The 27,821-nt window shown below is 41.2% G+C and overlaps 1 protein-coding gene across 19 annotated transcripts in view; it reads left to right on the top strand.

Moving 5' to 3' along the window:
* The window catches only part of LOC116974623 (calcium/calmodulin-dependent protein kinase type II delta chain), a 270,060-nt gene that overhangs the window by 1,556 nt on the left and 240,683 nt on the right, over positions 1 to 27,821 (top strand). The gene's annotated exons all lie outside the window — the stretch shown is intronic.

Genomic DNA, 27,821 nt, shown 5'->3' with positions numbered 1-27,821 from the left:
CACGTTGTCATGTCAGAGAGCATTCCAATCATTTGTAAACGCCCTTTATCACACCTTCCCATGAAAGCCAGGCGGTGGAATTTACCTTTCTATGTAATTGCAGAACCTGCTAGGCTCAACAATTGTGACAACAGTTGGGCTATGTCATTTTTATAATGTGCTCAATATCAAACATATCCTGCAGGTATGAACGTTCAAAACAATCTTCTGCACCAGTTAAAATATATTTGCGGTGTGTTCCACTTTATTTCTTCTTAATCCCATCTCCACCCCCCCCCCCCCCCCAACATTTTGAGACTGTGCTTCTCCACTGTGTGTTGGCTCTGTGCTTGGTTTACAACAGTCTAGTTCTATAGATTCTGCCAGTTGCAAAAGCCAAGCAATTTCTCCCCAAATAACGTGCCATTTTTCAGTTTTTCAATAAGCTTTTGGCTGTGGAATGAGCATTCAACCTGCCAGTCTGTTGATCAACCAGAGGAGCTTTGCAGTAGCTCAATGAGTCCTCAGAGGGAAGATAACAAGCCATGACACTCAGCAGTGACTCAGTGTTTGAACCTGAATAACTATATTTAGTGGAAAATGGCAGGTTGAACTTCAGCTTCTATCAAGTATGGGGAAGATTCTGGCCCATTTTTTATGAAAAGGGATATTAACGACGAGGTGTCCGAAGCAGGGTCCGAAACCAACATATTGCTTATCCATGTCCTCCAGAAATGCTGTCTGACCTAATGAGTTACTCCAGCACTTCATGAGTCAAGAGGGGTCAAGAGTGTTTAATTGTCATGTGTACCAAAATGGTAAATTAAATTCTTACTTGCAGCTGTATAACAGGTCTGTAAAGTCACTACTCAATAGATAACATAAATAAAAATCCCAATATTACAGCAAATCAAACAAAAGCCCGGTCAGCCTAGTGCAAACAAGACAGTTTGTTGTTCAAAGTATAGTTGGTGTTGTTGTGTTCAATAGTCTGATGGCTGCTAGTGTTCTATTCAAGATGTGATAGTTGGCCTCCTGACTCTGTCCTACTTTCCCCACCTTTGAAACTCATGTCCAATTTTGCAAAGTTACTGAACACCATCTCTAAGAGCGTGAGTCTGTAGACGTGCACTATGATGTATGCAAGGATCCTTGGAAAAATGGCATGGATCCAAGTTGCAGCCATGAAGATACTGACAGGATTGGTGCTCAGTATAAGACTAATGGCTTCATTGCATATGTGTAATGTCTGAAAGTTGACAGTTTTTATGTGGTTAGATATTTTCAAACATATACAATTGTATCCATTTATCTTTCAAATTATATTAATGTATTAATATTTGCAGTAACTAGTACTAGAGATTTTCAAGTAAAGATTCTATGTTCCTTGGAGATTACAGCATATTGTAACAACACATTTATTTAATCATTTTAATCTGTTAATGATTTATCTATGACAACTGCTTCGAAGTAGTTAATGTTTAAGCACTTAAAACAGGGAATTATTGTTTCCAACTAAGACATTTATCTTGCAAGATATGGCGTTGCTTTCCTTTTTGTTTATGCCTGAACTGTTTATTCTTTATAAATCCATTGGAGAGAACGTACCTATAGCAAGGAACTATATCATTAGTTCTCGTCTTGTATATCATTATTAAACTACAGTATCACTAACTTGCATAACCACAAGGAATTGTTCTCTGTGGCTTACAATCTGTTTTACATATTTCATCTTATTCAGTATTTGTTAAATTCAAAAGCACAGGTTTATTACATTGCATAATGGAGTGGTAGGGAGTTAATTATTCCATTCTTGCATTCCCATTGTCGCAGTCTTAGATTATGTACACCATGACCCTTTAACATTGGGTTACCAATTTTTTTTGCTCCAACCACTGATTATATAATATTGAATGAAGATTTTTGATATTGAAACCTGTCGAGAATTACTTTACGACCTGGATTTTACAAAAATAATTCCAAATTGCTTTGTATGTTGAAATTTTGTTTCAATTCTTAGTTAAATTAGTTTCACATTGAGGGGAATAAACACAATGACCCATGAATGTGGAAAGCAACATTTGGGCATTTGTTGAATTATTTCAACATTCAACACATTTAAGTTTGAAAATATTTCAATGAAGTTTGAGTAAATTGTTTATTTCTAAAACTGGAGAGGTATATTCCTGAACTAGATGTTCGAATTATTTTGGTTGCTGAAACTGCAATTATAAATTCATTACTTGTTTTGAACATGTCTATTCAACTGAAATGTCTGTTTTGAAAATATTTTGCCATGTTGTTTACTGAGAGTACTTAAATAATAAAATTATTATTCAAGGTGAGCTACAGGGCGATGCTATTAGTATATTTTAATGATTTTCCTACATTAAGAGGTATACACACTCTCGTAGAAAGGAGAGAATTGGGTCCGCCTTTCGTAACTGTCTAATTTCAACATTACATTCACTGTGGATCCTAGTTTTTTAATAGTTCATTGCTGCCTGCGATTTTAATCCAACTTTATCAAGGTTTTGTGTATGAGTTCCTGATGGCCCAGAACGTACAGTTGCCGCTGCTGATCCATGAAAGATTATACTGCATTGGTTCCCCCAATGCAAACTTAACTATAAAATGCTGGTCAGTGCCTTAGCAAAGGCCTCATGCCACAACTTGGCCTTGTAGGTGTGAATCTTATAATTGTGTTGTGGGGGGGGGGGGGGGGGGGGGAGTGGAGTAGAGGTGGATTAACTGGGGGGGGGGGGGGGGGGAGGGGTTAACTGGATGGGGTCAGATAAAACTCGCTCATCAGATAGCTGCAAAACAAAACCTTGATAGTAATTCAGCCAAGCCCATTGCTGATTTTGGTTACCAAAACTTATTCAAATAGCCAGGAGCATTCAAAAATGACACAAAACCATTCAAATATTCATCAATCTGTTACAATATTTAGCCTGTAAAAGATTACATTAAATATACACAAAAAAGGCAACATTTTAAAGCGTATACTGTCCGTATACTCCCAGAATTTTTTTTTTCCTAAAAGAAGACAAATGCTTACTGTAATGTTTGGATCAGTGAGAAGTTATAGGATCACAAGGCGCAGAGAAAACCCTTTAGGCCACCATGTCCACGTGAACATTGTCCTCCTACAGGCCCTTTATACAGCCGGCATCACCTACTCTCTCCTCCTTCCGGTGGTGTTGCCCACTCTCTCCTTCGGTTCCTGATCTTTGGGGGTGAGCAGGAGATGAGCCTCGAACCCACTTTTGGGCGGGTATCACGGCCGGCTGCCTGTTGTGCTTTGGCAACCGTTTGTCCATCGACACCGGTGGGTTGTGGCCGAATCCAGAGGTGGCTCCCCTCGAGAGGTCAGGCTTCCAGTCTGGTTCCACAGCCATGGCCCCTTGGGATGGCTTCTGCCAAACGGCCCTTGGAAAGGCTTTGTGAAGGCAAATGTTCCAAACACTTCTTCACAACACTTTCCACCTGTATCGTCACTATTATACACCTGTATTTCCAGATACTCTCCCCAACTTTACCGTTTACAATGTAAGTCCTGCACTGGTCTGACATTCCAAAGTGCAACACCTCACTTGTCAGTGTTAAATTCCATTTAACATTCCTTGGGCCACCTTCCCACCTGATCTAGATCTTGTTGTAAAGATGGACGCATTTCCTCACTCTCCTAGAATACCAATAATAGGATATGGATATAATTCCCCCCCAAAATCTACCCACCACTGACATCAGGCTTACCGGACTATAGTTACCTCGCTGATCCTTGCAGCCATTCTAAGCTTCCATGATCTTCTCAGTAAGAGCAGATGAGGTATTAATTTAATATCTCCCCTATCTCTTGTGGTACTACACAAATAGAGCAATATGGATCTTTAATTCTTTCCTTCACCATCATTTTATTAATATACCTGAAAAAAATATTGGGATATTCCTTGACCTTGTCTACCAGCTCCATTTCATGTCCCCTTTTTGCCCTCCTGATGGCTTTCTGAAGTGTACTCCTACACCAGAAAACAACCAGAGGTGTAAGAAGGTGTACTCCTACACTTCTTATACTTGTGGAGGGATTTGCTTGATCCTTCCTTTTCCTCGACCAGAAATACATTCCGTTCCCAATGCTCTGCTCTATTTTTCAGTTGACCGATATCCATTTGTGGCCTAAGATAGCCCTCATTGACTGTAACACTATAAATGTTGTGACATCTATAAACCTGCTAATCATACCTCCTTCATTAATATCTAGGTCATTTACATATAATCGCAAACATCAAATGTCCCAGTACCAACCTTTGTGAAAACTACTGGTCATGGCTTTCCAATGTGAAAAGCATCCTTCCATCAACATCCTCTGCCTCTTATTGCCAAGTTAATTTTTGGATCCAATTTGATGACTCGTCTTGGATCCTATGGATTTTAAATTTGGTTTTAAAACCTGTCAGGAGGAACCTTGTCAAGGGCCATGTTAAGGTCCATGTAGACAACATCTATTACACTTGGCAATCATTTCGCTGAACACTTTAGCACAGTCCACATCGGCCTACGTGAGCTCCCGGTTGCCAAACACTTTAACTCCCTTTTACGTTCACATACTGACTTTTCTGTCCTGTGCCTCCTCCATTGTCAGAGTGAGGCCAAACGTAAATTGGAAGAACAGCATCTCCTATTTAGCTTGGGCAGCTTACAGCCCGGTGGTATGAATATTGATTTCTCGCACTTCAAGTAACCCTTGCACCCTCTCTCCGACCCTCCCCCACCCGAGTCGTCATACTAGTTTTACTGTTGTCCTGTTGAGTTCCTCTGTCTGTACACTTGTTATAACCTGTTCCACAGCCAATAATGGCCTATTGGGTGCCACTCATTTCCTTAATTATTGTTGGTTTTTGCATATCATCCATTCATTTCTCCTAAGCACCGTCCATATCTCTCGTTCCCCTTTCCCCTGACTCTTGGTCTGAAGAAGGGTCTCGGCCCAAAACGTCACCTATTCCTTTTCACCAGAGATGCTGCCTGAACCGCTGAGTTACTCCAGCCTTTTTTGTCTACCTTTGGTTTAAACCAGCATCTCCAGTTCCTCCCATTCCATCAAAAGAAACTGGTTCTTCCTGATTACCCTGGCTGTGCTCTTGCAAATTTGTTCACTTCAATCTCTAGTCGATAATGTCTCTGCTGTTTGAAAGCAAGTAATCCCAGCCAATCCTATCTTTTTGCATATTACTAAGTTTTTCCATTCATCACAACATTCATGTAAATCTTCACTGTACTCACTCCAATGTAATCACTACTTTGCGATAAGGTGTTGAGAACTTAATGCATTGTTAAGCTGTGACCCAGTTTGTGCTATATGCATTTTTAGCACAACCTCTGTTGTGTTAAAAATTCAGTGCCTTGGCTAATAAAAGAAAGCACCATATCAAACCTGTTCTGCTACTTTAAGAAATAATGGAAGCAGATCTCACATTTTTTAATATCCTGTCATTTAATGTATGTTCCTTTCTCTTGTTGCACATTCTCGACTGCATTATCTCACACTTATGTCACCTTCCCCGTGTCCATCATTCTACATGAACACGAATGATCTCTTAACTCAACACCATTTTCCTTTACTAACCTATATTTGATTCCCTTAATATTCCAATATTGATCAGTTTCTGTAGTTTGGCAGCTGAGGCTCTGCAGCCTTCTACGGTAGAAAATTCCAGTTATTCCCCACTCGCTGATTGAATAAATTTATTTTCTTTTAATCCTGTTTGGCTAAACCTCTATTTCGAGATTGTCATTGCTGGTTCTATGCATTACAGCTAGGGCACATAATATCCCTGTATCCTTCTTGCCCTGTAAGAATTTTGTTTGCTTAAATTTGATTGCCTCTTGTTCTAAATTGTAGTGTGTATTGGCCCCTTATGCTTGACCTGTCCTTATAGGACAAACTCTTCATCCCACAAAATCATTCTAATAAGCTTTAGTAGCATTCCTTCTATTGAAAATATAGGGAGATCATGACATTCCATGTGTATTTTCACCGCACCCTATATATTTGCAGAGGGAATGTCCCCTACAGTGTCTGTGCCGAACATGATGCTGGGGCCATCATTTTTTTTTTACCTGCACATAACCTAAATCGCTCCATTCAAAGGTTTCAAAGGTCTTTTATTCACAGACAGAGGAACTCAACAGGACAACAGTAAAACTAATATGATGACTAGGGTGGGGGAGGGACAGAGAGAGAGAGGATTCAAGGGTCACTTGAAGTTAGAGAAATCAAAATTCATACCACTTGGTTAACCCTGACCCTGCATATCCATATGCCTATCTAAAAATTAAATGCCACTAATATATCTGCTTCACCTTTTTATTTTATTTCAAAATAGACTTTATTCAACCGGCTGTGTGTTCCAGGCACTCAAGATTCAAGAGAGTTTATTGTCATGTGTCCCAGATAGGACAATGAAAATGTTGCAATATATAAGCAGATAAAGTGCAATGGGCTATTAATGTTAAGAGTTTTGTTTGAGTTTAGTTTAATAGCCTGATGGCTGTGGGGAAGTAGCTATTCCTGAACCTGGATGTTGCAGATTTCAGGCTCCTGTACCTTCTACCTGAAGGCAGCAGGGAGATGAGTGTGTGGCCAGGATGGTGTGGATCCTTGATGATGCTGTCAGACTTTTTGAGGCAGCGACTGCGATAGATCCCCTCGATGGTAGGGAGGTTAGAACCGATGGTGGACTGGGCAGTGTTTACAACTTTTTGCAGTCTTTTCCGCTCCTGGGCGCTCAAGTTGCAGAACCACGCCACGATGCAACCGGTCAGCATGCTCTCTACTGTGCACCTGTAGAAGTTCGAGAGAGTCCTCCTTGACATACCAACTCTCCGTAATCTTCTCAGGAAGTAGAGGTGCTGATGAGCTTTCTTTATAATTGCATCAGTGTTCTCGGACCAGGAGAGAACTTCAGAGTTGTGCACGTCCAGGAATTTGAAGCTCTTGACCCTCGCCACCATTGACCCCTTGATATAAACGGGACTGTGGGTCCCCATCCTACCCCTTCCAAAGTCCACAATCAGTTCCTTGGTTTTGCTGGTGTTGAGAGCCAGGTTATTGTGCTGGCACCATTTGGTCAAACGGTCGATCTCACTTCTATACTCAGACTCATCTCCATCAGTGATACGTCCCACAACATTGGTGTCGTCAGCGAACTTGATGACGGAGTTCGCACTATGACCAGCTACGCAGTCATGAGTATAGAGTGAATACAGCAGGGTGCTGAGCACGCAGCCTTGAGGTGCTCCCGTGCTGATTGTTATTGAGGCTGACACATTTCCACCAATACAGACAGACTGTGGTCTGTGAATGAGGAAGTCGAGGATCCAATTGCAGAGGGATGCGCAGAGACCCAGTTCTGAGAGTTGGTAACCAGCTTGGAGGGGATGATTGTATTAAACGCCAAACTGTAGTCAATGAATAACAGCCTGACATATGAGTTTTTGTTGTCCAAGTGGTCCAGAGCGGAGTGGAGACCCAGCGAGATCGCATCCACCGTCGATCTGTTGTGGCGGTAAGCGAACTGCAGTGGGTCCAGGTTTTTATCGAGATATGAGTTGATTTGCACCATGATCAACCTCTCAAAGCACTTAATCACCACTGATGTTAGTGCCACTGATCGATAGTCATTGAGGCACGTCACTTTACTCTTCTTGGGCACCGGTATTATTGATGCCCTTTTAAAGTAGGTGGGAACCTCAGACCTCAGAAGTGAGAGGTTGAAAATGTCTGTAAAAACTCCAGCCAGTTGGTCCACACAGGTTTTTAAAACACGACTGGGTATACCATCAGAATTTTTCGAGGATGTAACTAGTAGCGTGGATAGGGGAGAACCGGTGGATGTGGTGTATCTGGACTTCCAGAAGGCTTTCAACAAGGTCCCACATAAGAGATTAGCTTACAAACTTAAAGCACACGGCATTGGGGGTTCAGTATTGATGTGGATAGAGAACTGGCTGGCAAACAGGAAGCAAAGAGTAGGAGTAAACGGGTCCTTTTCACAATGGCAGGCAGTGACTAGTGGGGTACCGCAAGGCTCAGTGCTGGGACCCCAGCTATTTACAATATATATTAATGATCTGGATGAGGGAATTGAAGGCAATATCTCCAAGTTTGCGGATGACACTAAGCTGGGGGGCAGTGTTAGCTGTGAGGAGGATGCTAGGAGACTGCAAGGTGACTTGGATAGGCTGGGTGAGTGGGCAAATGTTTGGCTGATGCAGTATAATGTGGATAAATGTGAGGTTATCCATTTTGGTGGCAAAAACAGGAAAGCAGACTATTATCTAAATGGTGGCCGACTAGGAAAAGGGGAGATGCAGCGAGACCTGGGTGTCATGGTACACCAGTCATTGAAAGTGGGCATGCAGGTGCAGCAGGCAGTGAAGAAAGCGAATGGTATGTTAGCTTTCATAGCAAAAGGATTCGAGTATAGGAGCAGGGAGGTTCTACTGCAGTTGTACAGGGTCTTGGTGAGACCACACCTGGAGTATTGTGTACAGTTTTGGTCTCCAAATCTGAGGAAGGACATTATTGCCATAGAGGGAGTGCAGAGAAGGTTCACCAGACTGATTCCTGGGATGTCAGGACTGTCTTATGAAGAAAGACTGGATAGACTTGGTTTATACTCTCTAGAATTTAGGAGATTGAGAGGGGATCTTATAGAAACTTACAAAATTCTTAAGGGGTTGGACAGGCTAGATGCAGGAAGATTGCTCCCGATGTTGGGGAAGTCCAGGACAAGGGGTCACAGCTTAAGGATAACGGGAAATCCTTTAAAACCGAGATGAGAAGAACTTTTTTCACACAGAGAGTGGTGAATCTCTGGAACTCCCTGCCACAGAGGGTAGTCGAGGCCAGTTCATTGGCTATATTTAAGAGGGAGTTAGATGTGGCCCTTGTGGCTAAGGGGATCAGAGGGTATGGAGAGAAGGCAGGTACGGGATACTGAGTTGGATGATCAGCCATGATCATATTGAATGGTGGTGCAGGCTCGAAGGGCCGAATGGCCTACTCCTGCACCTAATTTCTATGTTTCTATGTTTCTATCAGGTCCAGACGCTTTCCGAGGGTTCACCCCTCTGAAGGATTTTCTGACGTCGACCTCTGTGACCGTGACCAAAATAGCATCACAGCGAATGGGGGCTCGAGAAGGCACATCAGTGTTCTCCCTATCAAAGCGTGCATAAAACGCATTGAGCAGATCAGGGGGTGATGTTTCACTGACATGTGAGCTGCCTCCTGATTTTGCCTTGCAGGAGGTGATTGCATTCAGGCCCCGCCACAGCTGCCGAACATCCGTCTCATTCTCCAGCTTGCAGCAGAAGTTCCTTTTGGCCTTTTTGATGGCTTTACTAAGGTCGTATCTGGACTTCTTGTAGTCCTCGGTATCTTCAGACATGAATGCCTGGTGTCTGGTCTTCAGAAGAGTGCAGATCTCATAGGCTTCTGATTGAGAAACACTCGGAAGGTTTTTGTTAGGATGCAGTCCTCCACACATTTCTTTATGAAGTCTGTAACAACTGTGGCGTATTCATTCAGGTCCGTTGCCGGGTCCCTGAACATTGCCAAGTCTACAGACTCCAAACAGTCCTGGAGTTGTTCCTCTGCCCCCCCTGACCAGCTCTGTACAGTCCTCACCTCTAGGGGTGCGCTCTTTAATTGCTGCCTGTAGGCAGGAAGAAGCAGCACCGCGGTATGGTCGGATTTACAGAGTGAGGGCGAGGGATAGAGCGATAGGCATTCTTGATGGTGGTGTAGCAGTTGTCGAGAGTGTTTGGTCCTCTGGTGCAGCAGGAGACATGTTGGTGGAAGTTAGGGAGCGATTTCTTAAGGTTTGCTTTGTTGAAGTCCCCAGCTGTGTTGGTAAACATCCGTCTGGCACTGGAGGAGCTGCACGCCGTGGTCAACAAACACCAGACGTCTGCTTGGGGTGGGATGTAGACCGCGGTAAGGATGATGGAGGTGAATTCCCTCGGAAGGTAGAAGGGGCGGCACTTCACCCCTCTCAGTCTAAAATGTTTTGCCAAGCACATCTTTAAACTTTGCACCTCTCCCCTTCAAGCTATGATGTCTAAATTTAAGTCTTAATCATAAAAAAAAAAGTCACTGGAAAAAAGCAAGGTACGGATTACAGATCCCACCTGAGCCCCAATGCTAACAGCCTTCCATATACTTGCCAACCATTATCCTTTGCTTTTTGACTATGAGTGAATTTTAAAATTCTAGTCAAGCAAGTTGTGATGTTCTCTGGGCTGCATGCCTAATGATTTCCTTAGAGGGGTAGTTTCTGTGATGCAGGCACTTTGCATAAAGCAAATTCCCATTAAGGGAAGAATTAATAAAAAGGTTCTTTGTTTGATTTTTTGATTAGAGTACCAGTTAAATTTTAATTAACGTTGAATGATACCACAATGATCTTGTTATCTTCTTGATGGAAGGCCTTTGTAAAATGTTTTGGTTAAAAATAAGGCGTTATCTCCAGCAACTAGCCAGGCACAAAAAAAAGTGGTCAGAAAAACTACGTGGACAATTTTTTATCATTAGTTACTATTAAGAAATTAACATTCACATTGTCACTGTGCATCAGAGCTATGATGGCATGATAGTTCTCTTGCCATCTCCACAATCTCCAGAGATTGCTATAGTGTTCCAATTCTGACTGCATCTACATTACTGATATAACTAGCTTCATTGTCGGCAGCCATCCCTTCTAGATTTCTTAGTCTTTGCCTAAGATTTCATTCCCCACCCCGAAAACGTCCTCGTATCGCTTTGTTTGGTGTTGAGCGAGATGACACATGTGACTCGCTGCAGTGTGCATATTCCACATGATCTGGGCTCACTATTCCTGCATGATATACCGCCAGGTCCAGGGTCATTCTATACAGGGGTCAGATCTAATCCGTAACTGGTAGATTGAGTGCGTCTCCCTTCACTTAAATCAGTTTGCTGAACTTAATTAAGAAAGTAAGTTGGAACAAGAGATATGCTTACTTCAAAATATTAATAAAAAATAATTACTTTGTCCTTTGGGTTTTAAAGTTGATTTTTTTTTCGGATCATCAGATGTTTGCATACAGGGAAACGGACATCAATTGGTTCATGTGCGATACCATACTTCTGTTGCCTGTGGCCTGATTATCGCATGCAGTCTGCTCTTCCTTGTGGAATGAACCAGGTAGAGATACTGGCTTTGCCTTAGTAGTCGTGAGGTCACAAAATGTCAGTTCTGTTGCAGGCTCGAACTTGGAAGCGATTCAGAGGTCTAGGGTGGGTTAACCAGGAGCCAGTCCAAAATGTCTCTAGAGATTTTAATATTCTATATTAATATTCGTTGATGTTAGTGCCGGCTCATTCCTTCTTCCCTGTGTCTTTTCTGTGCTGGGTGATTATTTTACCACCTTAGCAAATTGCTGGCTTTTTTCTCTCCACTTTCCCCTTCTCCAAATGCTACCAAACTGCGTAATACCTCGCTGCTGTTCCTTTTGCAGTTTCACCTTCCACCAAGCTAAAAACACTATTAAATGCCTCCCACTTATCCACTTGTTATAACTGTACAATCTTGAATTGCAGTGTGCTTGGTTTTGTGGAAAAATGTAAATGCACTATGAAGCTAGGTCTAACCAAATTACTTCCTTGTTTGATCTCAGCATGTTAAACTGTGTGTGCATCATGCCTTGAGAGAGACAGGACAGCAATTTCAAAATGCCAATATTTCAAATATAGAGAAGCTGGTTTTGGGTCAAATTTAATTTACAAATCCAGCAATATCCCACATGGCCTAGCACTCCCCAGTTCAAGAAAGGCGACAATGAGGGTGCTGAGAGAGAAATAAGTATGCCAGTAAATATTTATCGCCCAGCACTGCATTCCTATTGCTCGTCTGAAATGGGTTTATTTCTAATACCTTTACTTCAGTCAACAGTCACAATGACTAGTGATGGTCTGACAGATGGGACAATGAAGAACCACAAATTCTGGACAGCAACTCCCAACTGTGTCATTTTGGAGGTTCAGAGTGCTGATTTGTCGGACCATCATGAGTCATTGTGACTTTGGACCTCGGCAGAAGGCCAGTAGAACAAGCTGAGCAAGTGACAAGTTGATGCTCACATGTGGAGAAAGGATCAGTGGGAAATGTGGCTTTCAAGGTCAGGCATAGTATGCAGGGTCTGTAAGTAGACAATAAGCTTTCTTCTGGGTCATCTCCGGTCATAGAAATACCTTGCAGTTTATGAGATCAAGACCTGCTCCATTTGGATCCAATGGACATGGTTTACCAGTCAGCCTTACTACTGCCCTCAAAACATTCCCTCTGGATCTTTTCTGAGCTTTGAGGGAGACATAGAACGTAGAACATAGAACGGTACAGTGCTTCGGCCCATAATGTTTGTGCCGAACACGATGCCAAGTTAAACTGATGCCTGAACATAATCTATATCTCTCTATTCTCTGCACTTCCATCTCCCTATCCAAAAGCCACTTAAACACAATTATCGTATCAGCCTCAAAAAAAGAGTGTGACAACTTGCCTGCACATCTCCATTAAACTTTACCCCTCTCACTTAAGAGCCATGTCCTCTAGTATTGGACATTTCTGTCCTGGGGATAAAGGTTCTGACTGTCTACCCTATCTATGCCGCTCATAATTTTTATATAGTTCTATCAAGACACCCCTCAACCTCTGCTATTCCAGAGAAAACAATCCAAGTCTATCAAACCTCTCCCTGTAACTTCTTCTTGGTCCTCCAAAAATATTCCAAATGGAATTTAAACTGGAGGTGGCAGAGGGTGGACTGAAGCAAAAAAGGGTTATTGAACTGAAACCCTCTAATCCAGACAGTATTCAGGTAAAACTCCTCTGCTGCCAACAGTGAAGCAAGTTATATCACTAATGTAGTTGCAGTCAGAATTGGAACACTATAGCAATCTCTGGGGATTGTGGAGATGGCAAGAGAACTATCATGACATCATTGCTCTGATGCACAGTGACAATGTGAATGCTAATTTCTTAATAGAAACTAATGATAAAAAACTGCCCACATAGTTTTTCTGACCATTTTGCCCCATTTAATCCTCCTATCCTGAGTAAATACCACTCAATATTGGGGAAATTAAAGTTTTCCACTACAACAACCCTGTGGTTCATGCATCCTTCCCTAATCTGTCTACATATCTGATTCTCCATCTCCCGTTTGCTTGTTGTGCGGTCTATACTATAATTCCATTTGAGTGATTGCTCCTTTCTTATTTTTGAGCTTGACCTGTAATGCCTCAGTAGACGTTCCCTCCAGTATGTCCTCGCTGAGTACTGCCATGGCATTCTCCCTAATTAGTAAAGCAACTCCTCCACCTCTTTTACCTCCATCTCTATCCCGTCTGAAACATTGAAACCCAGGCATTTTGAGCTCCCAGTCGTGTCCCTCGCAACCAAATGTCTTTAATGGCCATAACGTCATAATTCCAGGCTCCAAGTTCACCAGCTTTACACACAATAGGATTTCTCAAGTTGGAACACACTTATCTTGTTTCAGGGTTAGCAATTATTAATCATGTTTCTTGTAATGAATCTGGTCAGAAAAGCAGGTGCTTAGATTTGTGAGCCCGTTTGGTTTCACACGAATGCAGGAGGCCATAAACTGATAATTAAGGCACTCACAGATCACTCGTTCTGCCTGACATTTGCAGATTTAAGTTTAACAAAGTCGGTGAATAATGACCTGCAATATTTCTGTGCAGCTGCTGTTTGCTGAAGTCATTCATTTCCCCCACCCCCACCTGATCTTACACTTTGAAGCAGAGCTGCTGTCAAGCTGTCCAACATCCAAGTGTCATTGGGTAAAATGTGGCTGATCACACTTTTTAAACACACACAGGATGAAGACCTGAAATGATACAGGGGATGCTTTATGGCAGCCTGGTGTGTGATCGGCCAAACTACAGCATGTAGCCATGTTGGTTGAAACCGAAGATAAACACAAAATGCTGGAGTAACGCAGCTGGACGGGCAGCATCTCTGGGGAGAATGAATGGGCGACGTTTCGGGTCGAGACCCTTCTTCAGACTCAACGTTTAGGGTCTAAACCCTTCTTCAGACTCCAGTTTGAAGAAGGGTCTCGACTCGAAACGTCACCCATTCCGTCTCTCCGGAGATGCTGCCTGTCCCGCTGAGTTACTCCAGCATTTTGTGTCTGTCAACAGCATGTAACCAAATGGATCAGAAATATAACTGGACCAAGGGCAAATCAACCAGGGTGACAAGAGCAGATCAGAGACTGGATATTGTGGGTGAATGACTTGACTCCTTACACTTCAATCTTTCCATCAATATTAAGGCATAAAGCAGAAGTATGATGGAAAACACACTGAATGCTTGCTGCTGCAACAACTCATAGTTTAATACCATCCAGTTCAAATCAGCTCCCTTGATCAGTAACCCACCCATCACCGTAAACATTGATATGCAATTGTCAAATCTTACCCACTGGGCTTGTAAATACATTGTTGTTGCTTCATCACCCTTGGGTTTAATCCAACAAGTTCCTGCTCAGCAAGAAATTGGAAATACCAACAGGAGATAGATGTCAGTCTGAAGAAGGGTTTCGGCCCGAAACGTCGCCTATTTCCTTCGCTCCATAGATGCTGCTGCACCCGCTGAGTTTCTCCAGCAATTTTGTGTACCTTCGATCTTCCAGCATCTGCAGTTCCTTCTTGAACACAGGAGATAGATTGCAGCAGTTTCTAACAGTGGCTGTTAGGAATGGGCAATAAATGCTGTCTCTGCCAGAAATACCCACATCCTGGAAACAAACAGTTTAATACCAATTCCTAAACAAATGCATGAATCAAGTTCTCCAGAACAACTGTAGTGTGCTGCATGTGTGTAGAAATGAGATTTTGAGCCGAAGGAAGAACCGAGTACAATGCTGATGAGAAGGAAGACCTTCAGGAGGAGGTAGAAGGTGATGCAAGTAATTTTTATTGCTATCAGAGTTAATCATTATTTTTATCAATTATTTTTTTTGTATCCTGGATATATAATAAAATCTCAAATAGAAAATTGCTGCAATAACTCAGCAGATCAGGCGATATCTCTGTAGGACATAGATAGGTGACGTTTCAGATCGGTCGCCTATCCATTTCCTCCAGAGACACTGCCTGACTCACTGAGATGCATTGAGATTTTTTTTGTTAACCAGCGGGTGAGGCAGCATCTCTGGAGAAAGTGGATAGATGATGTTTTGGGTCAGGACCCTTCAGATTGATTTTAGGGGGGGTGGAAGCTGTGTGAGAGAGGAGAGGCAGGACAAAGTGGGCGAGTAATAGGTGGACACAGGCAAGGATTTTTTTTTTATAGGCACATTGTTGGAACAAAGGCAGGAGATAAAAGCAGGAGTGTGAGACACACAGTTTGAAGAGTTGCAAATTAGGGCAATGGGGAGGCAAGTCTCTTTAAGAACTGGAGATTGCTTCATGTGTGCCACCATCAAATCTGCCTTGCCTTTGTTGACTGGAAAATTGGAGATTGTATGCTGATGCACTCTCTAAAAGAAAATGACCGGGAGCATTGAGTTTACCATTTCTCATATGCTCTTGCCTCCAACCATCCTCGCCCAATGTCAACATGTTAAAATGCAACCACTTTTTAGTGTGCAAATGATGGTTCAATATCAGTTTACTGTGAGAAATTTTACTTAGCATTTTATAAAAAGTGTTCACCAATTGCAAGCTGCCTGCCTGTTTTCATTTTGCATTACAGTTAGCTTTCTGCAGCATGTTTATAAAGGAATTGAGTTGTTCAGAAACAAAAATTTGGAGCCAGATTAAATACTTTAATCTTCATGGACAAAATATGTTCATATCTCTTTTTCACAGTGCAGTATTTCATAATACACCCTTTTACCTAATAACAGTTAAAATCTTACACACGTCGTACATCATATCTTCATTATCATATACCATTGTATTTCTGTCTTTTGTCAAGAAGGATTAAAGGGTGCAGAAGGGTGCTACTGGGACTATAGGGCTTGATTTCTCAGCAAATACCTTATGGAGGTATATAAAGTCACAATGAGCAACGTTTTCACACAGAGGATGGTGGCTATGTGGACTGAGCTACCAGAGGAAACTAGATGCGAGTACAATAACACCTTTTAAGTAACATTCAGACAGGAACAAGGATAGGGAATGTTTAGAGGAATATGGGCCAAACCCAGGTAAATGGGAATAGCTCAGGTAGACAAGTTGGTTGGCATGGATGAGTTGGGCTGAGGAGCCTTTTTTGATGCTGTATAAATCTGACCAAATGAAAATTTAAGCAATCTACAGGAATAATCTTTCATGAACAGAAATTCCAGCATAATGCATACTTCTTATTTTATTTTAAAGATAACACTGATGGTTCTAATCTTCTAGATTTGCTCATTTCTCACTGCACTAATCCATGGTTTAAGTAAATTAATTGCATTTTATAATCTTAAAAACACATTTACACTTTATATTATACTTGGCATGAATAGAAGAAAACATAAAATAGACCACATAATTGGGGGATCTTGTTATCTAGATCTTGGGAGGAGGTGTTATCAAAGTTTAAGGTCACTAGGAAGTCTTGGATCAGGTGACTGAGATGAAGAAATAGTTTTGATGGACCATCATGAAGAAGGAAAGTGGTAGTGAGGTAGAGATGTTTTGCAAAGGTATTCCAGAGCTTAAGACTTGGATGGCAGAAGGCAAGACTCCAGTGGGGGAGTGATGGCATTTATTTATGGTCAAGAGGGTAGAATTGGAGCAATGGGTCAAAGGAAGTTCATCACCCACCAAGTTTTACAGCTGTCATGGTGTGATACAGTGTAGAAACAGGTCCTTCCACCCAACTTGCCAACACCGGCCAACATGTCCCACCGTGCCAGCTACATTAGTCCCATCTTGCAGCGTTTTGTCCATATCCCTCCAAACCTGTCCTATCCATGTACCTGTCTAACTTTTTTTAAATGCTGGGATAGTCCCTGTCTCAACTACCTCCTCTGGCAGCTTGTTCTATACATCCACCACCCTTTGTGTCAAAAAGTTACCCCCCAGATTCCTATTAAATCGCTTCCCTTTCACCTTAAACCTATGTCCTCTGGTCCTCGATTCCCCTACTCTTGGCAAGAGACTCTGTGCATCTACCCGATCTATTCCTCTCATAATCTTATACACCTCTATAAGATCACCCCTCATCATCCTGCACTCCAAGAAATAGAGTCCCAGCCTACTCAACCTTTCCCTACAGCTCAGACCCTCTAGACCTGGCAAAATTCTCGTCGTGACACAACAAGCTGTGTGCTTAAATGGTGCATGGATCTGTACCTGAATAAGCCAACTTTTATGACTTAAAACATTATATTGTTTCAGAAGCAAATGAAAGGTTTGCTTATTTTGCAGTTCATTTGAATTGAATGTTGAATTCTAATGATGCTATTTGAATTTGAAAGGAACATTAACAGAACAATGCTCTATTGTCCAACTTTCAGAAATATGTTTTTTTTCTCTCTGTCAATCCTTCTTGTCTCTGTCAATCCTTCTTGCCTCTGGACATGCTATATCAGAGGTTCTAATTGCTCCCAATATCTTATGCAGTTGTCACTTTTCAATGTGTTGGATGGACAATGCATGTTCCTATTTTGTATTTTTTGGAGGAAACCTCTTGAAGCATGAACTTGGCTATTGGTACCAGGCTACAGTATGTTATCTGTAACTTTAGCCTCTATGAAGCCGTTGAATTTGAGTCATAGACTCGTGCAGCACAGAAACACGCTTCTTGTACCAGATTATTGTACATCAACAGACTATTTTACCTATCTATACTAATTCCATCCACCTGCAGCCTTCTATGCCCAGGTGACCTGAGTGCTTGTCTCAGTGCCTCTTAAATGTTGTGAGAGTATTTGCCTCCACCATCCATTCGGCAGAGTACTCCAGATTCCAATTACTCTCCTTGGATTCTGTTGAAATGTTCCACATTCATCTGTTGTAACATGACATCCTCCTGCGTTTGGTCCCTATCCTTCCAAACCCACTTCCTCTGGCAGCTTGTTCCATACATTCACCACCCATTGTGTGGAAAAAGTTAACCCCTCAGAAATCATTTCCCCTTCACTCTAAACCAATCTGGTCCTCTGGTCCTCGATTCACCTACTTTGGGCAAAAGACTGTGCATCTACCCAATCTATTCCTCTCATGATCTTATACACCTCTGTAAGATCACCCCTCAGCCTCCTGCGCTCCAAGGAATAGCTCCACCCTCACCAGAGCAATCAAATCTATTCTATAGTGTGGTATTGCACACAACATCTCAGCTGTGGCTATGACCAAAACGTTTTCAGGTTGTAACATGACATCCTTCTGTCATGCCATGACTGATGAAAGCAAGCATCCTTTGTTCTGCCTTCACTATCCTATTTACCTATGCTGCCAATTTCACTGATCAATGGACTTTACCACATGCTCCCTCTGTTTATCTTTGGGGCTCGATGCTTTACTTTGTAAGTCGTATCCTTATCTGAGCTTCCAAAATGTATCACTTTGCACATGTTGGGATTAAATTCCATCTGCCTTTGCTCTGCCCCACTTTCCAATTGATAATTACCCTTGCTATCTACGACAACACTTTGTCTGCAACAACATACATTTTCATGTCTCAGCGTGTAAACAGGCCCTTCCACCCAACTTGCCGACACAGTCAACATGTCCCAGCTACACTAGTCCCATCTTGCTGCGTTTGGTCCATATTCCTCTAAACCTGTCCTATCCATGTACCTGTCTAACTGTTCTTAAATGTTGGGATAGTACCTGCCTCAACTACCTCCTCTGGCAGCTTGTTCCATACATCCCCCACCCTTTGTGTGAAAAAAACAGTGCTACTTTTAGTGCAAATAGTGCTAGTTTTGTGTCGTCTGGAAATTTACTAATTTATCTCCTACATTGATATTTATGTTGTTAATGTATATTACAAGCATCAAGGATCCACATGGTACACCACTGGTCAAAGCCTCACAATCAGAAAAGAAACCCTCTACCAGTATCATGTGCTGCTTATTACCAAGCTAGTGTTGAATCTAATTTGACAGCTTTCCATGTGCTCCAACCACGCAGGACCTTTGCAAAGGGCATTAAAATCCAAGTAGAAAACCATTACTGTACTACCCTCATCTATGTACTTAGTTACCTCCTCAGAAACTCAACAAATTAGTGAGACTGGATTTCTTATGAACAAAGCCATGCTGACATTCGTAATCAATTCCTGTCCATCCAGGCGTAAATAAATCCTGTCCCTTAGCATTTACTTTTAGTAAGTTTCCTACGACTGATACAAGACTCACAGGCTTGTAGTTATATTGTTGAAACTAACTGACCTTCCTGAATAATGAAATTGAGTTTGGTGTCTTCCAGTCATTTGGTTCCTCACCCATGGCTAGCGAAGATGGAAATATCTCCATCAGGGCCATGGAAAACTCCTCACTTGCCTCGCATGGTAACCGACGAGACTTTTCATCAGACTCAGGGAATTTATCCATCTTCTTTTGCTCCAAGACACCTGCTTAGGTAGCTTACAACCCAACGGTATTTATGCAGTATGTCGTATATTAATGAAGAATAATTCAGGAAACCCGTACAGTTCGTGTGTACCATCATGGTGTATTGTTTTCATTACACCACTTTGATTAGCACCTTCAAAAGAACTACACTTTAAAATTTAGGCATGTATTAAATGTACAGGCTTACAGAATTTCCAAAGTGATTTGCATTCAATGACATTAGTTCATTTGCTACATGAAAGAGTACACAATTTCCTTATTTCCTAACTGAAGCTAGAATTGTACCGATCAAATTAGAATGCTTTATGACATTTTTATTTATTGTAAGCTTATATAAATAAATGTCTTCAATGTCAGACTAATGGCCTCTTCAGAGAAACTCCAAAAAAAAAGTTGGGATTTACTTATGCTTTTGACAATACCTGAAATACATGTTAAGTGAATAGTGAATGTGTTTCTGTATTTGCTTCTCTGCAGTGATCAGCATATGAATTGACTTTGCTACATGGCAGTTTGGAATTCATGATTATTTGACTGGAAATACAAAATGTGCTGAGTGAGTCACCACTAGTACTTGGAGGCAGTTGTAGGTCACATTTGTATAAAATACAGCCATTCATTCACATTCTGTACAAAACAATATCCTTTATCTCCTTACAAAATTAACTTGGAAATTACAACATTTTTTACTCCTTATTAAACCAGTCTAATTGTCGTCCATGGTCATGATTTAAATATCCATGAATGACTATTCATAAGAGATTTTGAGGCTGAGATTTATACCTTCTTGTGAAATTTGTTGCTACTTGTGTAATACAAGTGGCCGTTCTAAATACATTGCCTCCTTTTGCAGATGGTGCCTTTGGTATAGGCAACTCCTGATATCTTGTTCTAATTGTGATATTATTATGATTATTCCATTTGGCTGTGGTGCCAATTTTTACACATGCACACTTTCTAACGTGGTCACTGGATGATAATGATGGTCATTGTCTTCCAGTTCTACCTAACGTTGGCATACCAGTGGGTATTTCAATACCCACCACACACCTTCTCCTCTGACAGGATGGTAAGCTTCTAGATATGCGTTCCATTTGGGATGCTGAAGGTGGTTGCAAAAATGTGGACGATAAATGGCTGTAAGTGTAAGCATTTATAATAATAAGGAATGAATATTGTGACAGACACAAAATGCTGGAGTAACTCAGCGGGACAGGCAGCATCCCTGGAAAGAAGGAATGGGTGATGTTTCATCCCGAAACGTCACCCATCCCTTCTCTCCAGAGATGCTGCCTGTCCCGCTGAGTTACTCCAGCATTTTGTGTCTATCTTTGGTTTATACCAGCATCTGCAGTTCCTTCTGACACATGAATATTATGATGTTGGATTACCATTATCAGTGGCACATAAAAGTATGTGCTTTGTACAATTTTAACCCTTCCTAGCTGGGGAAAGATTCATTCTGTCAAAGTTACCATTGATATATTCTCTGTCTGCGGCTAGTGAGTTGTAGTTCCTCCTGATCTTTCTGCTGTATTGACTTGCTAGGTAACTTCACTGTTCGTCAATTTATTTCTTGTGCTAATCTCAGTGGGACTGAATTTGCATAGTTACAATCCTGTCTTGTCAATGTATCTGGTACATACAAGTTTTCTTTCTGATTCCCTCCATGGTCCCTGCTCGTCCATACCATTGTTCACACTCTTTGTTACCTTCCCCTGTGATATGGGGTCTCCCAGATGAATGGTGGTGATGTCCAACATGATCTCTATCCAATCCATTACTAAACCAGCTTTTATCCACCTCCACTAAAGACATAATCCATGCTGTTGATGTATGTACACACAGACATTTCCTTGGTGGCCTGCACTCTTCATGAACTTCAAATTGACCAAACTCCACAGCCTTTGTTGAATCCTGCAGTGTCCATTTGACTTAAAGTCTCATCCTATCAAACCTAGATTAATTCCCTATCATTAATGAATTGTTTTTGAAATCTTAAAGTTATCTAGCCATCTCCAGAAATGTACTCCTATTACCAGTGCATCTCTTTACTCAATGCCACCTTCCAGATCCTTCAATTATGCTATCTGCTGTTCTGTTTTTGAGTCCTCGTCGGCATCTTGTATGCTGTCTGTATGGAGTTTGCATGTTGTCACTGTGACCACGTGGATTTCCTTTGGGTGCTCACATTTCCTCCCACATGCGCGTGCAGCTTTGGGTACTGAGTCTCTCTGAAAATTACCCCTAGTGTGTAGGAAGTGTTTGAGAACATGAGATAACCTAGAACTACTGTGCATGGATGATCAATGGTCACTTCATCAATCAATGTGAAATGCCTTTGCAAAATACTAACTGATTGACCATATCTAACCCTGCCATAGTGATATGGATTCCTGTGCATTCTAAAATGTTTTTCACTTGCAAGTTGTCATTGATGCATTCAGTTTCCATGAGAGAACCACTGAACAGTGTTTTATACACATTATGGTTGTTCACAATTGAAGAATGCTAATCAACCACTTGACAAGATGTGAATGCATGTGTTTTAGATCTAGACATGACTGTTGTAACACAGGCCATTGTGTTGAGATGCTGCCCATAGGCATGATTTTTTTTCTTACTTGAGTGTTGTTAATTAAACTGCAATTAATGGGTTTCAATGTTGATATTTCATTTGATTATAATTTACAGGGACCACCAATCTTCCATTCTAATCTATTGTTGCTTGTTTTCTTTTTTTGTTTGATTGGATTTGTGATAAGTTGAAAAATGTGAGGTAGGCCAATTGTTAAGATTTTGCATATGATTCAAATAGCAGCGAGCAGATAAACGGGCAAGGGGAAAAAGTTGTTCAGGAGCAATCATTTGTCATGAAGTGGGAAAATATCCAAAAAAAGTTGAAAATTTGCACATTGAATTAGAAAACTTCGATAACAATGGTGCGATTATAATGTGCAATTGTTCTGGGATAATTTTTGATACACGGTGTCCTAGATCACCAATTAGCAGATCAGGGAGCATGCGTTGCTGCTGTTGTTGAACCTTGGTATTGCTGATGAACAAATATTTGTTTGTGTGTATTAGGAAGGACCATGCTGTTCTAATTGAGCAAGTATTTACAATGTATCACAGCTTTAGGCATTGCATAATTTTTATTTTTAATAAGTTACATAAATAGTTTATCAAGTGTGTGAAGTTTATTTATTCCATTGACTTATGTTTAGTTACAAAAAATATAACTTGGTTAGCTTTCCACGGCATCCTTTGATCAGATTTGATTGTTTGAACATGGACTGTTATTTATTTTTGTTGTGGTCCAATTGATGTATATTTATTCTCTGCACATTCAACTTGATCAATTGGAGTCTGGGTCCTTTTTAAAATCTAGGGGAAATCCTTCGAATGGAGGAAGCTTGGGATGGGCAGCTTTAGTCAGAGCAGTATTTTATACAGGAGATGCTGCTCAGACCCTGAGGGGCTGATTCTCGCTCATCAAAAGAACTGGTTAGAAGACTTGTAAACTGTTTCAAGAATTTTGCTTTCAACAGTTGCAGATATATGTTAGATGCATTTTGAATTGTTATGTAGAAATAGCTGAGAGGTCACACGCATTCATTTAGATTATTTGAATGTAATGTTGCACCTTTTAAGTCTGTTTGAAATGGAATATGATGTCTGTCCCATTTTACCAGTAGTATATGATTTACTGCTATCCTTCTTAAATAATTGATAAAGGTGTCATCCTCTTTAAAGTGCAGCATTGGCACTCTTGCACCCTTTGTATAACTAGTAATGAAATGCCACTTAAAAAAAAAAGTATAAATATAGTAAGGATTTGCTGTATAACCACACAGGATTTAGGAAGAATCTTCAACATTGTTGCGTACTAATCTATTCAAAGATTTAATCCTTTTCATAAAGACGAACAAAGCAATTTGAATGGTCTGTTATTATTTGAAGTAATATCAGAAAATATTGGAACTTGCCTCAGAATTAATATATTTGTAAGGATTGTACTAAATAGACCAATAGTGCTCACAGAAGATAGCACCTGAAATGACTAAACTTTATAACAAGGTGTGAACAGATGGCTATTTATGACGGCATGCACAGGTTTAAATGGAGGAAGTGAAAGTGTAAAAATTGATTTGTTAATGGTGCGACAAGGTATTCTTCAGTTCTGTACAAGGCCCAGTGTTATTTACAGTGTTGCTTGTACTAAATTTAAACATTCCAAGCATTGATTGAATTTAGTTGCCGTTTATCAAAATACAATATATTTTCCTCTAGATCTCAATTAATTTGGGTGAACAGTATTAACTGATTTGAGTAGGAAGGAACAGCGGATGCTAGTTTAAACCGAAGATACACACAAAAAGCTGGAGTAACTCGGTGGGGCAGGCAGCATCTCTGGAGAGAAGGAATGGGTGACATTTTGGGTTGAGAATTGATTTGATATATTCCTCTCGAACATATAAAATTCTAGAATTCGGCAAATTTAACTCAACACAATTCCATTCGGCCAGATGCTTGGATGTTGAGCTGCCAGTTTTTATATTCAACGTACAGCAGCCTCTGGTCCAATTGGGTAGGACTATCAAATATTGGATATTTGCTATCAAACTGTATAACTCATCTCCCTTCTGACGTGGGGTAGACTGAGACTGACTGCCCTCGCCAATATTTCCACTCATTACTTTAATTTCATGTTTCATGTATTTTGTGTTTTTATGACTTGGCTGATCAATTTCCCTCCTGGGATAAATAAAGTTGTATCGTAGTTTAGATATCAATGGGCACATTAAAGTGATCGCCTTACCATGGGATTTGGTTCTGAGTTCAGAACTTCACTTCAGATATTTGGGCACATAATGAAGGTAGAATTTTCTTTAGGACATCTCGTGTGAAGTCTGAAGAAGGGTCTCGACCCGAAACGTCACCCATTCCTTCTTACCAGAGATACTGCCTGTCCCTGAGTTACTCCAGTATTTTGTGTCTATCTTTGGTGTAAACCAGCATCTGCAGTTCCTTCCTACACATGTAGTGTGAAAGCTGTTTTTCTGATAAAAATGATGCACAGCCTTTCATTGTGCATATTCATCAGAATTCAGTAGCTTACCTCATTAAAATGTTTGCATCGGTCACTAAACTGAACTGTCTTGCAAAAGTCGCTTTTGCCTAGTTATTCACCATGCGCCTTCCAGCACCTTCCATTTCTATGATGTTTGTATTTGAGTTGGTGGATGCAAGTAAATAACTCCTGGAGCTTTTAACATTGTCTGATGAGCTGACGGCTGAATGCCAAGAGGTTCCTGTGAATATTTGGTCGGAGTCCTGTCTGGCAGATCTGTTATGGCAGCATTTCAAGCCACGTTTGAAGAATTTGGCAAGAAATAATATTTGAAATTGCAGTCACTGCCTGGTCTACGTGTTAAGGACATTACAATTTTCCCTGCACTGTAAATGCCCTTGGACTTTTGATGGTGGCAGTTGTCTTCTCCCTTGCTACTTTATCACTTAGCTGCTCATATTGTGGCTTCTTGGTGGTGTGGAAACTTTTCTATTGAGTTCTGCTTTTTTAGTGAGTGCCAAAGACCTGTACAATGAACTTTCCCAGATATTCTAGCAGCAATACACTCTTTAAGAGAACAGTTGACAAGTTTGTACTTGCTTTGCTTGAGGGCTCTTACCACATGATGATCCACAAACCATAATTAGCACCAGATGCACTGATATCACTATTAGTAAGCACAATAAATTTTATATTCAGCCGGCATGGTATCAGAATGATGTGAGTGTATCTGACATTGAATTCACCGCAATTACTCTTCAAATGATAATTGAAAATCAAAAAGAAACTGACAAAGTTGGGAATCTGAACTAAAAAATAAAATATTGGAGGCAGTTCTGACAGCATCTGTGGGAAAAGAAAAAGAGATTGCTTCTTTTACCACAGATGTAGCATGACCTATTTTCAAGTTGCTGGGGAAGATGCAAGAGACTGTAATCATAGAAACATAGAAAATAGTTGCAGGAGGAGGCCGTTCGGCCCTTCGAGCCAGCACCGCCATTCATTGTGATCAAGGCTGATCGTCCCCTATCAATAACCCGTGCCTGCCTTCTCCCCATATTTCTTGACTCCACTAGCCCCTAGAGCTCTATCTAACTCTCTCTTAAATCCATCCAGTGATTTGGCCTCCACTGCCCTCTGTGGCAGGGAATTCCATAAATTCACAACTCTCTGGGTGAAAAGGTTTTAAATGACCTCCCCTTTATTCTAAGACTGTGGCCCCTGGTTCTGGACTCGCCCAACATTGGGAACATTTTTCCTGCATCTAACTTGTCCAGTCCTTTTATAATTTTATATGTTTCAATAAGATACCCCCTCATCCTTCTAAACTCCAGTGAATACAAGCCTAGTCTTTTCAATCTTTCCTCATATGACAGTCCCGCCATCCCAGGGATCAATCTCGTGAACCTACGCTGCACTGCCTCAATCACAAGGATGCCCTTCCTCAAATTAGGAGACCAAAACTGTACGCAATACTCCAGATGTGGTCTCACCAGAGCCCTATATAACTGGAGAAGAACCTCTTTACTCCTATACTGAAATCCTCTTGTTATGAAGGCCAACATTCCATTAGGTTTCTTCACTGCCTGCTGTACCTGTAAGACAACTTTCAGTACAAGGACGCCCAGGTCTCGCTACACCTCCCCCTTACCTAACCTATCCCCATTGAGATAATAATCTGCCCCCTTGTTTTTGCCGCCAAAGCGGATAACCTCACATTTATCTATATTATACTGCATCTGCCACGCATCTGCCCACTCACTCAACCTGTCCAGGTCACCCTGCAACCTCCTAACATCCTCTTCACAGTTCACACTGCCACCCAGCTTTGTGTCATCCGCAAACATGCTAGTGTTGCTCCTAATTCCCTCTTCCAAATCATTAATATATATGGTAAACAGTTGCGGCCCCAACACCGAGCCTTGCAGCACTCCACTCGCCACTGCCTACCATTCTGAAAAGGACCCGTTCACTCCTACTCTTTGCTTCCGGTCTGCCAACCAATTTTCTATCCATGTCAACACCCTACCCCCAATACCATGTGCTCTAATTTTAGTCACCAGTCTCCCGTGCGGGACCTTATCAAAGGCTTTCTGAAAGTCTAGATACACTACATCCACTGGCACCCCTTCATCCATTTTACTTGTCACATCCTCAAAAGATTCCAGAAGATTAGTCAAGCATGATTTCACTTTCATAAATCCATGTTGACTTGGACTAATCCTTTTACTGCTATCCAAATGCCCCATTATTACCTCTTTAATAATTGACTCCAGCATCTTTCTCACCACCGAAGTCAGGCTAACTGGTCTGTAATTACCGGTTTTCTCTCTCGCTCATTTCTTGAAAAGTGGGATAACATTAGCTATCCTCCAATCCACAGGAACTGATCCTGAATCTATTGAACATTGGAAAATGATCACCAATGCGTCCACTATTTCTAGAGCCACCTCCCTGAGGACCCTGGGATGCAGACCATCAGGCCCAGGGGATTTATCATCCTTCAGTCCCATTAGCCTACCCAATACTATTTCTCGCCTAATGAAAATTTCTTTCAGTTCTGTTCCAGTAATCCTGCTGGAAACTTGACAAAAAAGCAAATTGCAGGAGGAACTCAGTGGGCCAGGCGACAAATGTGGAGAGAAATAGACCAACGGTCTGAAGAAAGGTCCTGACCCGAAACAACGTTGCCTGTCCAAGTCTGAATAAGTATAGTGTGGGGTGTAACATCACCTCAGTGGCGTGTTTATTGGTTCCAAATGCGCAATGATTTTGGGCTTTCAGGCAGCTCGCTAAAGAAATCTTACCCAGTTACAAGGGACTAAAATCTCTGGGGTGCTAATTAATTGAGTTTAGCAGAGTGGTTGAATCTCATTAATGGAATCATCATTTTCAAAATTAATAATCACTATATTCTTCTAAATCCTTTGTGTGCTTAATGCTCTTTGTAGATATGCAAGTGCTTGGTGGTGTGTGGTACATTGAGCAGAAACTCATTGCAGTAGAATAATGCATTCTTGTTTGGTGAAAAGCAAAGTTAAGATTATTATTCAGTGTCAAAAGTAGAGTTTATGCTTAATATTGATTTCATAGCTATGAAACTGAGCACTTTTTTTTACTTCTTAAGATC

The sequence above is a fragment of the Amblyraja radiata genome, chromosome 1, assembly GCF_010909765.2.
Source record: "Amblyraja radiata isolate CabotCenter1 chromosome 1, sAmbRad1.1.pri, whole genome shotgun sequence".
NCBI lineage: Eukaryota > Metazoa > Chordata > Chondrichthyes > Rajiformes > Rajidae > Amblyraja > Amblyraja radiata.
The sequence above is the reverse complement of the archived record's forward strand: the minus strand, read 5'-3'. Positions and strand labels throughout refer to the sequence as shown.